This window comes from Rousettus aegyptiacus, unplaced genomic scaffold (genome assembly GCF_014176215.1).
Source record: "Rousettus aegyptiacus isolate mRouAeg1 unplaced genomic scaffold, mRouAeg1.p scaffold_m13_p_10, whole genome shotgun sequence".
Lineage (NCBI taxonomy): Eukaryota > Metazoa > Chordata > Mammalia > Chiroptera > Pteropodidae > Rousettus > Rousettus aegyptiacus.
In genome coordinates, this window is record NW_023416285.1 from 15,914,945 (window position 1) to 15,930,736 (window position 15,792).

The following is a 15,792-nucleotide window of genomic DNA, read 5'->3' on the forward strand; positions in this document are numbered from 1 at the left end:
ACATTCTGTGTATTTTTTTAATGTAAGCAATTTCGGATGGGAAGACAGGGTGTTTCAATGGTTTATTTTAACATCATAGAATTTTAAGTTCTTAATCAGGTTGCATATTTCTCCCCAGAGGATTGTCAATGTATAAGATTCTAAGCATGGATTGTAAAGAATACACTCAGAGGCATGTAACTAGGTGATGTCTGTACAGTGTTCGTGCGATGCTTTCTGTTGGCTCACAGAAAATTTTGCTCCACTGATTTGATGGCAGGTTGGCCTAGGTCACATTTTAACAAGTTTCATTTCTGCAAACAGATGTGTTCTCATTCTCAAGGGTTTTCTTTTCTGTACAGCATTTTCCACAGAATATGAGTGTGAGTATGTGTGCATGTGTGTATGTGTGTGTAAAATGCTACTCTTTTACAATGCTGAGTATTCAGTAAGCAAGGTCACTTTTAAAAGCAGTCCCTTTAGTATTGATAAAGCTCTCTTCTCTGACTCGTTTCTCTCAAAATATTGGCTGATAGATGTCTACAGGTGATTTTTAAAGTAAGAGCATTAGTCAGGGGTTGGAGCATCACGGCCTCCCTTACCTGTGTGAGAAAATAGAAGTCTGATGTGTGATGGATGGTAGTCTGTAACATTAGAAACGCCTCTCTCTGTCTGTATATAGTGTCTTTGGGAAATAAAATCAATATACGAGGTAATATGATAATATAGCACAGGCCTATTAGAAAACTTGTTAACCCAAAAGTTTTAAATGGTCTCTATGTAACAGATGCCACAAAGCAATTCTAACAGTGTAATTTTCTAGTCTTTAAAATGGCTGGTATAACTGTCGTTTGAGATTGGAATGGGAAGAGAGCTCAGCCTATTCTGTCTTCAGAGGAGCTGCTTAGGGAGATTTCTTCCTAATAGGGTGTTATCGGTTGAATTGTATCTGCCCCCCTTCGAAAATAAGTATATCCAAAGTCCTAACCATTAGTACCTCAGAATGTGATCTTATTTGGAAACGAGTTTTTTTCAGTTATAAATAATAAAGTTCAGATTACTGGTATAGGATAGGCCCCTAATCCACAATGACTGGTGTCCTCATAAAAGAGAGTGCCATGTGGTTATACAGACACACACAAGAGGAAGATGATGTAGAGACATAATGCAAATGCTGAGTGAAGATGCAGGTAGAGATTGAAATGATACATCTTCAAGCCAGGGAATGCCAAGGATTGCCAGCTGTCCCCAGAAACTAGTAGAGAGGCATGGAACAGATTCTCCCTTAGAACCTTCAGAAGGAACCAACCCTGCTAATACCTAGATTTCTCACTTCTGGCCTCCAGAGCCATGAGATAATAAATTTCTGTTATTTTAAGTCACTCAATTTTTGGTATAGCAGCCCTAGACATGGGGGTTCTGAAATGATTCTTGTGGAAAGGAGGAATGGGGCACGTAATTTATTAAAACAATCTTTAATTAAGTTATGACATCAATATAATCTTTTTGTAAGGATGAACAGAGAGAGTCATATGGAGACATTTTCCTTTGAAGAGCTCACAGTACAATCTGGACTAAAAATCACAAATATTGATTATTTTTCACTTTTTTTTTTTAGGTGAGGTAACCCTTGGTTGACTTCACAGATTTCAAGGACCTTGTCAGCTTACAATCCCTTATTTTTTCATTTTTTATGCCTACAGCACCTGGTCTTCCTAGGTGGTCTCCCATCCAAGTACTAACCAGGCCCAACTCTGCTTAGCTTCTGAGATCAGACTGGATTGAGCTTGTTCAGGGTGGCATGGATGTAGGCTATTTTTCACTTTTATTTACATGTATTGACATGGCATATGTAAACATATGTGAACAGGTCACAGAGATCTTATGTCATCTGCAAATTCATTAAATAATGGACTACATGAGGGAGGAAGTAAGTGCTAAGAAAAGTTGCAGAAATAAACTCGAACAGGTGATCACCAGGCCTTTTATAACATGAACCGGGATAGAAGTGTGACACTAGGATTCCATTAGTCAAAAATGACAGGTAATGAGAAATATATTCCTTTTTTCATAGGTATGGGTGATCACACATCTACATTCTCCCAAAAATCATCAACCGGCACTCCGGCAAGGTTAGGGAGAGCCCCTTCTCCTAGGAGAAATGTCATCTTCTTTCATTAAAGTAGCCATTTTCTGACTGGTGCATGCATGAAGAGGGCATGTCTTTGAGGGGATGGGGAAAAGTGGGAAAACATTCAGAAATCAGAAGTTAATTTCCACTGGAAAATATCTAAGAAGCTGTAAAAGTAGTACATTATTTTTGACTAGAGAAAAATCTTTGATTTTGTCATTAGCATGGTTCTTGACTTACAGAAGATATTTAAATGAATAAATAAATTAGTTCTTTGATTTAATTAATCTTTTTTTTATTAAATAAGGCTGTATGTTTTTTTTCCTGTTTTATAATTTAATTTTCCTAATGTTTTTCTGAAAGGATGATATTTATTGTGAATAATTAATTAAATCACCAGTGCTTCTCTCTCTTCTCTAAATAGAGTTGGCTTTTCATTTAATTTTATTTCCAGCACTTTGATGAAAGAAATCTCATAGTCCCCTGGGAACATGGTATCGAGATTTTTTTTTTTTAATATAGTCTAGATCGTACAGAAAATATAAACATCCCATTTTAAAGTCCCTCACATTCTAAATATTAGAAAATATTCTGGAATAAAACTTTTAGCTGTATATAGGCAGACTTTGGAGATCACCTAGTTCATTCCCTTCATGCTCTAGATACATATGAACAGCCTGGGGCTGCAACAGGAATGAATGGAGGTACACTGTTGATTATCCACAGTGTGATACGCAGTGCTTATCAGGAAATTTACTCAGATTTCCAAGTGATCCTTAATACAGATTTCATGATCAGCAATTTATAAAAGTGTGAACTGAAACTCAGAGAAGTTAAGTGGCATATAAGGAGCACGTGGATAGTAGTGGCAAATTAAACCCAGAGATTCCTGTTTTTCCATACTCTGATCATGAAAAACATTATAAAAATATTTAAAAGTAAAACAATCAAAATAATCAACAAAACAACCCTTTTTATGTCTTCTGTCTATATATCTTTTTGATTTTTAAATAGTTGTAAGCATAGGAATTTTTTGTTTATGTTTTCTGTATTTCCTTTATATCAATACACTATCATTTTCATACCTATACTCCTAAAATGAGATATTCAATCTGTTTGAGATGCTCTTTTGTTGTAATCGATATTATATATGTATATGTAATAGTATATTTCTTTATAGTGCTTCTTTATAATTATCATGTCAAAATATGGATATGCTTTTGGTTCATATTATTTTCAAAAGGATACCAAACTATGAGTTCTGAACTGATTTTGCTAAATGTTAAAGGAACTTTGGTACTTGGAGGTTTTGTTTTTTTCTAAAAACAAAATTATGCTTCTTAATTCTGTTATTGATCATCTATGTAATTCCTTATAACCTGCATTCTCCAGTTAATTTTTTCTGTGTATTTTGTTTCTTTATCCATTGAGCACTTGATATTTTCTTATAATAATGTATTCCAATTGTGATATAATTTTATATTTCCTATGACATAAGATAATTTTAAGAATTAGGCATTGTTATATTTATATTTATATTTCAGATTGAGATGTGATATCATAGACAGCATTTGAGTATAACTCTGCATAATATCAAAACTTGTTGCATAATATACTCTAAAAAACCTCCTTCTTTATTTCTGTATGTAAATCAAATATCTAGGCTGGGCTTGAGGGTTCTAGAGATCCTTGAGAAATTCATACATACAATTACCTATGCTTCAGTTAGTTATTGAGGGCTACTAATAAATCTAAGTTCTTTGAAACATAAATTTCTATCGTAATTTTAGATTACAATTTTATGGTAATACTAATTCTATTTTTGTTTCACTAGGAGAAATTTTTGAAGTTAAGTTATTGTCTGAGGAGAAAAACGCACTGTGCCCCTGACTTATGAACTCTCAGCAGGGTATGCACCGCGTATTTGTAACTGACAGTGCCTATGGCTCCATTTAGGTCTGACTCATCAGTCATGTCATCCTCTAAAAGTACTAGAAATAGTGGCAAAACTGGAGTGCCTTTTGAGATGTGCTTTCACACTTCCATAAGGTTATTGTACATTCATTAATACAGATGACAAAGGAAATGTCATCTGAGTTGAGTGAATAGATGCCAAGATGGTAAAAGTTCTATTGTCTCAGGTGAAGGGGCAAACGTACAGTTTTGGGAGATGGAAACTTTCGATTCTCTATCTTATGTAGTCACACATGATGCACATTGTCCCTATAGATTTATGGGAAAGAGGATCATCAACAACTAATAATATGACATATATAACCAGACCTTGAAGTTAGGCCACATTAGTCTTCATCTGTTTCTGATTGATGGTCTCTATCTTATCATAAATACCAGTCGCTTAGAAGTATAAAGCCACAGTGGGCTCAAATAAAGGCATGCTTACAAGAACATAGAAAATATGTCTGGATTCTGTCTGTGATATTATAACAGAGTTGGTAGAATGGAAATGTGCACTGGTTAGGAGGCATGTGTGGATCAAAATGCCTCTGGTTTAACAAGAATTTTATATATATTTATATATACGTGTGTGCTATTTGATGTTAAAGAACCTAATAAACAATAGCAGTTTGAAATAGGAATACTGTACATAAAAAATAGAGATGATAGAGGAGAAATACCCTGGATATTTGTAGTCTCTATTTCTTGGGTAAAATGAACAAAAAGCCCACTGAGCTAAGGGGGAAGAATTTGGAAGCCTAAGGACCTGCAGTATCTAATCCAGTCACCCTCCCCCAACCTCCCTACTAAAAAACTCATTTAATTTAATGGCTCACCTTTGGAGCAATTTAAAATTTAGAATTTAGGCCCCTCATTAGAATCAATGAATTTGAATTATTAGCGATGATAAATGGAAATACTAATTTGAAGCAAGATCACAGTCGATCTTTACCGAGATCCATTGAGCTAGACCAACCACTGGGTGCATGGTCTCAGGCTTTCCTGGGCTCAGTTATTCTTTCTTGCTCCCATCCATCTTTTCCTTCTATTCTGGAACCTGTTGACATAAGAAACTTCCACATCTACAGAGAATTTTTTTGAGTTTATTTGATCCAAGCTGAAGACATATGCCAGAGAGGAAGATCTCAAATGCTCTAGAGAATAATAGTTTTGCAGCTTCTTTTATGCATTTGAAATTAAGGAAGGAATTTAAGAAAGAATACATGGAGGTGGGAAGAAGCAATGCGGCGATTGGATTACAGGGCAATTGATGAGATTATGTGCTCTCTTGAGGATGGTTATGGTTTATTTCAAAAGGTGCGTTAACCTAGATACACATAGAAACAATGGACAAGGCTTGCTTAAGGCAAAGATAAACATTTTACTAAAAGTTATATTTATTTTATTTGTCAACTTGGCTCTGGCTAGGGAGCTTGGTTATTTGGTTAAACATTAGTCGAGATGTTGCTGTGAAAGTATTGTTTTTATATTGATTAATATTTAAATCAGTAAACTATAAGTAAAGCCGATCACTGCCCATAATGTGTGTGAGCTTCCTTCAATCAGTTGAAAGTCTGATGTGCAAAGAAGTTTCTTGAAAAAGTAGCAGTTGTGCTTTAAGATTGCAACACAGAAGCTCTACCTAAATTTCCAGATTATAGATTTCGAACTCAAGACTGCAGTATCAACTTTTCTCTACGTTTTCACTTTATTCAGCTGGTTGCCTAACTCTGTAGATTTCTACAAATTCTTATATAATTGTACTGTCTCCACAACTATGTGAGCCGGTTCTGTGTGTGTGTCTGTGTGTGCGCATCCACGTTTATATGTGTATATACACATGCACACATACACACATATAGTTTCCTTGACTAAATCAAGAAATAATACTAAGAGATAATAATTATATGTAACTTATTGGGTGGGTTACAAGGTTTAAATTGTTAATAAATGTAAAATGCGTAGAGTGGTACCTAGTGTAAAAATAATAATATAGCTACTAGTTAATATTATATATCTTTCTCCAGAACTAAGTATTGAGCCAGGAACAATATTTGCTCAAGTATGAGTTGTACTAAATCTTTTTACGTGAACCTACCTTGATCTAACTAATTTTTAAATTCACCTTAAAATTTCACAACTAATAATTACAATTCATTCCTCATGATCATTTGCTGCCATATGAAAGTAATACATGATGACAAAGTTTAATATTTATATGCTTTCACTATCTTTATTTGTTTTGCAATAGGAAAAACACAACCAGACTCTATTAATTTATGTAGACACAGGACGAAATCTTAGTTATTCACATAGAGTAGTGTGACTTTGGGAAAGTCACATTCCTTAGGTTGTTTTCTCATCTGTAAATGGTTATCATAATATGTACCCCATGGTAGTGCCATTGTGAGGTGCTGGGTCCACACATTAGGCATTCAAAACTTGATAACATTATGTTATATTTTATTTATGAATTTCTAGATTATTCTGAATTAGTTTGCACAAAGGGCAATTAAACAAAAAATAATATTTTTTTCATTTATAATCCTTTGCTTGTGATAGCTCTAACCAGGTAAGTAAATTTTCCAGGGAGCACTAGGTGATATGTATATGTTAGATAATTTCTATTAATAATACCGGGTGATTAGTGAATTATAAATAGCAGCTTTACATTATAGAAACAAAGCATTATTTTAAAAAAATCAATTTGGTCTTTGGCTCAAATGACTCACTCAATATTTTACCAGGCATTCATGGGACATGCATTTTTAAATAGATTTCTGCTACTAATGTTTCTCAAACATACTAACTTTACATAGAAGTACTCTACCTTTTCATTCAAAAATCAATGCACTTTACCATGGTTTTATTAATAGAACATTTTTAGTAGTAATATGAATTGACTTTTATGGACATGTAATATCCAAGCCTTTCAATAGAGCAGAAAAATATTCCTAAGACTTATCACCTCATTTAGCACTTATATTTGTATAGCACTTTCCATCTATTTAGAGCATGGCAATAATCTTTATTAGTTAACAGTGAATAAGGTCAATATTATTTCTCCCATTTTCCAGAGAAAACATTTAAGTCCAGAGAAATGAAATAATTGCAGCCATGCAAGTAAGATTTGTGAGTTCCAGTGTTAGCTTTAAAGATATTGTTAGATTATTATACTCACTTAAATTGCCAACTAAATAATTGCTACTATTCTTGTAAGAGAATGGGGGAAAAAATGCAAAGGCCATGCTTATAGCTCATCCTTTTATAGACCAATAATAATTTAGAGAAAAATAAAATAAAAAACTAATACCAAAATCCGAATACGCTATATTGTGTCTTCATTATACTTTCCTTCTTACCATACAGATCATACCTAAGATGTCCTACATTCAGTAGAAAATTAAGAAGCAGAAAGAGAAATAGGGAAATAGACTAGTCAACCTAACTATAGACTAAAATGTGCATGTTGTTAGATGCACATATAAACCTTTAAACATTTTTTAATTACTTAATTTTACTCTAAATTTTAGCAAAATCTTTCTAAATGATATAGATAAAATTTGCTTTTGATAAGAAGCTACTGAATGGCTTTAAGCAGAAAATAGTAATCAGATTTTCATGTATCAAAATGTGGTTAGCTCATGATTGGTGTTGGTAAAGGACCATAATCATATATAACACTTCAAGCAAAAACAATAATCTCAACAAATATTTCCTAGTTTAAAAAATAATGAATTAATTTAGTATAATGTAAGATAGCAATAGATCTTAGAAGTAAACATCATTATTAATATTATCTAAATTCAGAAGCAAGATTTCTGGAACTCTTTAATACTCTGTGACAGTAGTGTAGTTTTCTCTTATCAAAAATTATATTAATTGTATTAAGACACTCATATACTTAAGCACTTACTGTGCTCTCAGAATAATTTGTAGGTAACAGGTAAGTAAAATTATGGTTAAGGATAAATTGTGTTAATGTATGTCAAAGCATGTTGGAGGCAGCATTATTATAATCATGTTTATTTTTTTTTTCATAGTCTTATTTATTTAAGTAGTCACTATTTGTCTTGCACATATTTGGCTAACACTTTGGGGTACTAGGGATTTGAAATGAAAATCTATCAGTAGGAATGGTGTGGTACAGAAAAAAGAAGAGATCCTTGAAAGTCAGATAATCATAATTTTCATATTAGTCTACATAATTTCATTTTTTTGTATATCTATTTTTGATCTCCTAAAATGTAAAGATTATGGTTCCTCTTCCCACTTTCACATCTTCCAGAGAAACTTTGGAGTAGTAAAAAGGGGCGAGAAAACGAAATGCTCTCTCTGTCACAGAATAACCAACTGACCTTAGGCAAATCACTTTATGCAGTAGAATTTCCATTTCTTCATCTGCAGTATAGAAATAATGACACCTTCCTTGGCACCTGGGGCTTTAGCCTGGGGGTTTATGGTAGTTACCCTTCCTAGTATTTTGCTTTTCCTTCAGAAAAGGGTATATAAATTTTAAAAAGAAAAATGTATGTGTGAGTGTGTGTGTGTGTGTGTGTGTGTGTGTGTGTGTGTATTCCTACTTAATTTGCTGGTAATTCTTTTAATATCACCAAAGCTATGAAAGGCTTATATATAGTCACCACCGCTTAAGGCCAAAGTGTTGGCTTGGTGTCAAATCTGCTGATATTTAGAGAAAAGACCAGAAAGAAAAACAAACAAACAAACAAAAAACGTTAAAAATATATTTTATGCTAAATGTTTGACTTGAGACAAAAAGAAGCTATTGAACAGCTTTAAGCAGGGAAATAGTAATCAGATTTTCATGTATCAGTGGGAGAGAAAACTGCAAAGGAAGGAAAATCAAAAGTCAGGAGAATGTTGCATTGATTCCATGAGAGATAATGATGGCTTAATGTAGGTCATTGGCTAGGAACTGGAAGAGAAGGAAATGATAATTAAAAGATAGAGAAGAGGTAGATTGGACTGTACTTACTGATGGGTTGGCTGTGGGAATTAAGGATGAAGAAAGAGTAAAAAATAATATTCACAGTTCTGGTGTGGGTCACTGGTAGTGCTTTTCATGGACGCGGTAAGAGGAAGATCAGTTCTGAAAAGAGGTATAATGAATCCATTCAGTTTTGGACTTGCATATTTTGAGGTTCCCATAAGAATATCAAGTGAAGTTTTCTAGGAAAGGTGTCTATATCTGAATATATGTGTTTGAATATACACATATACTTATATGCACACACATATGTAATAAATATAAATACATATGTGTGTGTGTATATGTCTCTATAGACATGTGTGTGTATATGTTTGAAGATAAGAGAGAGGTATGGGCTAGATCTATAGAATTGGGAATTATAATCATATGAAGAATATTTTAGCCTTAATGGTGAAGGAAGTTCATTCAACAAATTTTCAATAGCTGTCTGTTATGTATAAGCCTTCATAAATATACACCATCATGGAAAAAAAAATATATGGATATATCTTTTGTTCTCATGATTCTACCATGCCATCAGTATAAGAGTATAGAGTAGGAGAATATGACTTGGAGTAGAATTATGAGAAGGCCAAAATTTTTGTTATTGAGAAAAAAAATAGTTGCCTGGCATACAATTTTCCACTTTTTGTCTGAATTTAAAGTAATTATTCATCATTATTTTAGATTGAAGGTTCAGAGATCCTGTTAATTTACTACTTTTGTTTAACTACTCATTCATTTTTCCACCCGTAAAGAATTATTGAGTACCTCTAAGTTTCATATTAGGCATTGTCCCAGGTGCTGAGAATACAAAGCTGACTAAAACACATTCTCTGAAGGTGAAACATGCATTGTTGAAATTATGTAATCTGTTGCAACTTTTTCTATCATCATTGGGATTTTGGTAGCAGAAAAAAAAATTGTTCATATGCAGGTGATGTTTAAATGATGGAAGTAATGACAATGGAGCAGAACATTTCTGAAGGAGAAGGAGAGACTTGAGATGCCCATCATTGCTATTCAGCCTTATTTATGATTCTCCTACTGTGCATGCACGTGGCAGGATTGTTCTCCCTCACTCCCCTTGAAGTGAGGCATCACCGTATGATTTGCTTTGGCTGACCAATGTGGCTTTAGTGTTAGTCCACAGTTTTACACACTCTCTTCCTTTGTCAGCAGTGTTCCACATAGTGGAGACTCCATCATCTTGAATCCCCAAATGAAGACAATATGTCTTCCCTACTCAAGATGGATCTGTAGCATGAGAGTAATAAGACTTTGTTGATTTAAACATCTACATTGAATAGATTGTTGTAGTATCATATGCTAGTCTATCCTGATGGGAAAAGGAACCAAAGTACAAATTGAAACAAAGGTCAACTCCCGAACTGACTTTTATTTTACAGTTTTGACTAGTGATTTCTCTGTTTATGATATTGGTAATGAGGAGGTAGAAATAAAATAAAGAAGGGCATGAGAGTGGAAATCCTTCTTCTTTTTATATCCTGTACATTGATGTTTAACTTTAGAGATATGCGATATCCTCCCACAGACCTCATATTGAGCTATTCCATTTGCCTGTAACAATGGAAATGTGAAGAACACTAAGTTGAAGTGTTTGTGGAGTCATTTCTTTGGTGTTCTTCAGAGATTGAAATGCACTGAAGAACTGGTTGTAGTTTTTTGCTTATCAATTATTTGAAGCAGTGTAAAAGAAAAAGATAATAGTTCTTGGAAAGTTTTTTTCCTGTATATGCTCTATTTCAGTTAATGGGTATGACATGTCCTGACAAAGAGAAGACATTATTTTTATTTCATAACTTTGAAGGTCTGCACACAAAATGTTTGACACTTTTGCTGTGATATCTTGACAATTCTGTGTTTGTTTGACTCTGGGATAAGCTATCAGTCAAACATCACTTGAGAACTGGATAATATCAGTGAAAGCTAAGTGTTTATTTCATCGACTTTTGATTCATATGTTTCCTGTTTTAACTTGCACGCCAATTTACCTCAATTGCTTGGCAGTTTATCACCTTCGTACTTAAAATAAACAAAAACAGTATTTTTAATAGTGAGTGATGGCAGAGATATTTAAAAAGAACCGGAGAGTACAGAAACATTAAAGCTGTGCTCATTAACTTTTACTAGGGCAATGTACGGCTACTCACTGATGTTTCATCTTTTCATTCTGTTGTGTGGATGACAGCAAATCTTTAATGGTTGAAATCAAGATAGCAGGGAGGGAATAAGGTGCCTGAATGACTCATGAGAATAGTTGATGAAAAGTTCCAAGTCTTATTTTATAAAATGTCAGAATCTTCTAGAACACCGATTCCCAACTGTAGAAGATTTTGCTCCGAGGGGACATTTGACGATGTCTGGAGACATTTTTGGTTGTACTAGTGGAAAGCTGGGAAGAATGCTACTGGCATCTAGCATGTAGCTCAAAATGACAGTGGTGTCAAAAATGAGGAATTGTGTTCTAGACCAAGCTCCTCATTTTACAGTAACTGTATCTAAGACTTATTTATCTATATAAAAATTATTCACTAAATGGCCATTGTTAACCAAGGGCCTGTGCCGAGTATATGGATTAGAAAAATGAGCTAAACTGTGCAAATCCTGCCATCAGTAGGTTTGGGGTTAGAGGAAAAAGAGATGTTATGATCCGTAAAAATCCTTTCAGCAGAAATATCAAATAAAAAATATCTGGAATTTTTGAAGTCTGTAATTTTCCTGTGTTCATGTTTATATTCCCCACTTATTTTATAAGGCCTGGCTTCTAATAGCCTAATAAATATTAAGTGAAAGAACAAATAAAAGAAACTCATTATCATTCATTAAAATAATAAAGCCTAAAGTGTAATTATTCAGCTACTTTTTTATTGAACAATAATGAGTTCCAAGCACATCTCTAATTATTGGACATATTGAAGTTAATAAAAGAGGCAAAGATCCCTCATCTCATGGAACTTATGTTCTAGGGAGCAGAAACATAAAAAAACCAAATAAATAAGTAAAATATATAATATTTAGGGCACTTAGCATAAGAAATAAGAACTTAAGAGAAAAAAGAGAGGTTATTTGCCTTAAGGATTATTTTGTAGTAAATACTTCCACAACAAATTACCTGGAGTTTCTATGAAAATTTCTATGCTTAACAGAATCTTTAAGCTTAAGATAGAAAAAATAAAGAACGATAGAGAGTTCTAAGGTGCAGAATGGAGTTAAAATGTAAAACAGCATTGTCAAGAGACAGCTCACTGAGAAGGTAATATCTAAGCAAAAGCCAGAAGACAGAAGGCAGTGAACTATGTAGATATGAAGGTAGGGGTAGGAGTGGGGCAGGGGATATCCAGAAAGAAGTGAGTGGTATACAAATGAGCTAATGTTCTTGGAATGGAATAAACAGTGACAGACTAGGAAGTGATTTTTTTTAGAGATAGATGGACTGGGGCACTGGGAGGTGAAGTTAGAATCTCACAGCTCATTGCCAAAGACTTTGGTTTTCACTCAGACTAAGATGGGGAGCCACTGGCAGGTTTCAGTGGCAGAGTGACAGATCTGACATATGCTATGACAGAACAGCTCTGACTACTGTGTTGAGACAATCTCAGGCAGTATGAATGGAGGGCCACAAAGGAAGAAGTGAGACAAGTCAGGAGGCTACCGACATCATGCCAGTGACTGATAATGGTGACTTGGACCAGAGTGGTAGCAGGGAAGATTACAAGGAGTGTCTCTACCTTTTGATAACTTTGAAGGTAAAGAGAATGTTCAAGTGGATGGAATGCAAAGTCTGAGAGAAGGAGAGGGCCATGGATGACTCTCAGGCTTTGGTCCTGAGCAATTGGAGGTTTGGGGTTTTCATTTACTGTGATTGTGAAGAGAATTGAAGGAGCAGGTTGAGCTGGGAATAAGTGGGTAATATCAGGAGCCTGGACTTAGGTTATTTTGGAAAAAAAAAAAATGAGCATGTAGGCCAGCAGGCTTCCCACAGCAGGTATCTAAAACTTGTATGCTTCATAATTCTCCCTTTATCTTTTACTTACTGGACCCCAACTATCTGTTTTACATTCTTTACAGAATAGACTAATTCTCACATATAGTTCTGGTTGTACCTTTTCACATCTCTCAAAATTTAGTTCTGGCACTTTTTTCAAACAATATAAAACATGATTGCTTCAAGTTTCCTCACAGCGAGATTATAAATACTGATTAGGCCATGAACAAAATGTTTCAGAGGACCTGACAATGCATGTTGTTTAACAATAGCCCCGGAATTCACCAATTCTGGCATAAAATAATCTGACAGATGGGATACTATATTTTTGTAAAGATACAAAGAATTACAAACCTCTTTTCCTCAGTATCTAAAAACATCTTTAATAGCAAAACAAATTATTTCATGAGTTTAGAAATATCAATTCAAATGAACATACTATTATACAGATAAGAAATTATAAAAATTGAACACAAACAATTATATGATCATGTACTACTTTGAAGAATGTACAAAAAAGCCATTTTTTTTTATCCCCACTATGTCTGAGGTTATATATGTGCCCTTTTGTTTGTACGTTTGTTTTTATCTTTTGTTTGCCTTTTTTTACTTTTGTCAGGGCTACATGGATACTCAGAAAAAACTGCAGTTTAAGAAGAAATCTTTAAAACCTTTAAGTGTATCTTTATCTACCGGAAATATATAAAATTAGCATCTATCTTATCACTTATGTTTTGCTTATCAGTCTTCATGTTTTACATGATGTTTAGGGTTAATGGATTCATCCACAACTTGTAGAGCTTCCACTCCTGGCGTCTGCAGTTCCTCTTGCTGATCCTGCCGAAGGCTACATTTCCCCACTTCATAGTATCTTCTGTCTAGTGCTGGTGGGTGTGATTGCACTTCCTAGTTCGCCCTTTGAGAATGGATGTGGAGGGAAGGCGAAGAGGAATCAGTTTCATATGTTGAACTCACAAACGTTAAAGGATACAAATTATCCTCTGCAGCCTGTGAATTGCAGTATACTGTCTTGCATGCTTTGTTGAATTATTGATTCACTCTCTTCTATTCCTAGATCTCATGTTTCACAAGCATAAAGCTGACCTGTATATTAGAACCTTTAATGACAGATCATCATGAAGAAAGAGAAAGAGAGCAGATGAAATTTCCTAGAGGTTTCACACGTGAAAATATGCTTCAAAAGCAGCACATGGATTCTCATTACATACCACAGTAGAGTTTTAAAAGCATCTTAGACACCACAGCATTATGCCTTGACACTTTAGGTCAATATGAGTTTTCTTCTGATTACCTGGCCCTGCTAAAATCTTACAGAGAGCCTGGTGTGAATCCCTGGGCAGGGAAGGACAAATGGGGAAACTTGCAAGGTATTAAAGATTCTGTAAGTTATAAACCTACCTTAATATTGATATGGGAGAACCTTAAGGCTCTTCATCTTAAGTTTTGTCTACTCTCGTTTTAAGGTAGTGTGTGTGAATACTGTCCCTGTAGGGAAGTACATTTATTTTTAGGAAAAATTTTCACTAACTGTTAGGGCTTTAAACTCATCTCCTCGGGCCTTCTGGCTAGTACATCTTCATTTGTAGACTTGTATCTGTTACATCTGGATGTTGTGAAGAATAACGAATGAGAAGGAGAGAGAGAAGGAGAGAGATTCAGAGAGATGTGGAACAGTGAATGTGTTGGGAAATCTCTGGAAGAAATAGTGTGTGGGTTATAAAGAGCAAATTTGCATACAACCTTTATTTATACTTGAGTGCCCAAGTCACGCTCTGCTAACAAATTAGAGGCTGAGATTTCTCCTGACAAGGCCAAATCTCTGCTGATATTTTTTCTTGCTATGTTCAGCTCTGGGAGATCTAACAGTGTGACAGCAATGCAGTAAATGACCATGAGTGGGAATCAGGCCCTGCTAGGTCTATTAGTCTGCATGCTTGGGCTTAGAGAAGTACCAGAAGACTCCTGCTTTATTAGTTTTTACTGGTAATTATAGTACAAAGAGGCTAAGACAGTTAACAGTAAGAAAATAAAATCAAGGTAATGAGGTAAGTTTGGCCATATCTAACACATTCAAAGCAAAGACAAGAAGAGTCTGCAAGAACAGTCAAAGATTGTGTGTCAATGTGGCACTTTTTCTTATGGTGCTTCTTCAGACTGTTAACGCTAATTAATATCTGGCCATCACTACCAGGTACTTATGATTCAGATTTAGGATTTGTAAAGTGGAAGGAAAATGAGTGCCGGCTGAGTAAGAGAGACAGTTCGTGCACAAACTCAAAAAAACACATACTATTGACCACTACATTTGATGTTAATGTGCAGCAAAATAAACATCCCTATTTCTCATGTATTGGGACCTCTCAATAGTTTGAGGGGACAATTGGAATATGATATTGCTGATTTCCACCTTTGTCACAACTCTGATCAGAGGTCCTGGCATGATTAGGTTAAATTTTCACTAATGATGTCTTAAAATCATTTGGAAACTGGAACTTATCCCTTTTCTTATAGAACCTTTTCTTTAGAATTGAAACAATTCCAATCTAGTCATGTCATAGATCCAGTCATATCCTCAGAAATGGGTTTAGTGATGTTAAAATAGAGAAAAGCAATATTTTGAGCCAAAATTTATTTATCTTCTAATACACCATTATCTAGCACACATAGCATCCGACACACAGCAGTCACACAGTATATGTCCAAAAT

The 15,792-nt window shown here is 34.5% G+C and overlaps 1 pseudogene; it reads right to left on the bottom strand.

Annotated features, from left to right (window-relative positions):
- Positions 1-1,673: 1,673 nt before the first annotated feature.
- On the bottom strand, positions 1,674-1,792 carry LOC118608974 (annotated as a pseudogene).
- Positions 1,793-15,792: the final 14,000 nt, after the last annotated feature.